The sequence below is a fragment of the Octopus sinensis genome, unplaced genomic scaffold (assembly GCF_006345805.1).
Source record: "Octopus sinensis unplaced genomic scaffold, ASM634580v1 Contig08738, whole genome shotgun sequence".
Taxonomy (NCBI): Eukaryota; Metazoa; Mollusca; class Cephalopoda; order Octopoda; family Octopodidae; genus Octopus; species Octopus sinensis.
In genome coordinates, this window is record NW_021831285.1 from 109837 (window position 1) to 111689 (window position 1853).

The window sequence follows — 1853 nt, forward strand, 5'->3', positions numbered from 1 at the left end:
TTCGGAAAAGTGAATTGATTTCAGGATCGCTTCATCTGATCCACTCAGCGTGGAATTCTGAATAAGTTTGAATGATTTTTTGATCATCTGTATTTCAGAGATCTTTTAATCTTTTGGTACATGTCTTTTTAAAAATATGCATATAAATTTTGTCCTGCTATTCCGCATTGTCTTTGCCAGACGCCATCGTCCAATCACAGCAACGATTTTAAAACTGGAATCACGGACAAAAAAGATATGTTTATTGCAAAAGAAAAAAAGAAAACGCCAAGAAATTTAAATGAACAACCATTTCGAGACGACTAGAATTTCCAGCTGAATACTACTAAAATGGAGACTTTGAGGGCCTACGTGTGGAAAGATTTCATGTTAGATAAAGTCTAGTTTTATAACTCAAATTAACTATTCTAATAAGCCATCAAAATATAAACCAAAAAAATCTATTTTAGAGGAACCGTAAACCCATATAACCCAGAAAGTTAAAGCTCATCAGAAATTCCCTTCAAGAGTCCATCAGTGGAATGTGCTTCCAAAAAGGTCATGAAGGATTTCAAATCTCGCTCAGCCTAAAACCTGATTCAAAATCCACTACTTGATACTGAATTGGATTTCTCATGTCATTCCGAGACTTGTAGTAAAACGTGGGAAACCTAAAAAATCAGACCCAACACCAACCCCGAGACAAGATAGGGTGCGGGAACGTCATTCGCCGTGGCATCCATTCTGGCAATAACGACAGAATCATTATCCTTCAACTGCCAAATGACACAAGGGACTAACTCTGGTGGCCAGTTCTTCGTAGATTGGAACTACAGACTTACAATGCCCACACCAAGGTGCATAAAACTCAATAAGCACATCCTTGTCCTGATTTACCACCTCATCAAAGTTAAGAGCCACCACTTCCTGAAATAATAACAAACACAAACCCTAAGTCCCGGGACCTTGTCGGAGACGGGGATTGGCTGAGATTTGACATATGGCTTTAAATTTCCTGCCAGAAAATCGTTGACGAATTTAGTAATGTTAACGGCACTAAAGACTTCGGTCATCAAATATTTGTCTCCGTTATTAGTGTGGACAAGCACAGCCACGGAATACTCGTCGGGGAGACTCAGCTCGTGTCTGAACTCGGCAATGTCAGCGAAACTGCAGGAAATGTGATCTTTCAGTCCATTCTGAAACATGACCTTAAATAATCTAGAGATTAAAAGGAATAGCACGACCTATTTCTATAATAATTCATCATTTTAAGACTGTTGACCAAATCCATTGAAAAATAGGCGGTTAGAACAGGCATTTCGAACAAATGTCGATTCTTCATAGTCTTATGTCCACACAGTCCAAGACTACGCTTAATTAATAACAAAAAACAGCGAATTTTTGAGCCACTTCTCCAAAGAATCTCCGTCAGCAGTAAACACATATTCGGAAGGTTCGAAAGCGGTTGAGTATATGTGAGACCTCGAAAATACAATTCCACTAAAAATTGACTAAAAAAGTACAAACGAATCACGATTTGCATATTCACAAACATTTTTATTTTTTATGTAATAAAATCGAATGTATCTGGTCAACTCCGAGCGGGAAGCGTCCAAAAACTCGTCCAAATTTCCATCGCTGCAAACAAAACCTAAAAATAAAAAATTTCCCCAAACCAAAGACCCTAGTAACATCCGGATTGTTGGCCGTTATATATTCCGCGATTTCCGTTAATTCTGTGACAGGGGGAAGAGTGTTCTCGGTAATCCAATCTAAAAAGGCCCGATCTGTTCGGGCACCGTCATAGTTTTGTAGTTTTTCCCCATTTTTGAAATGTATTATGGTGGGGTACCCCTGTACATTTTGTTTCT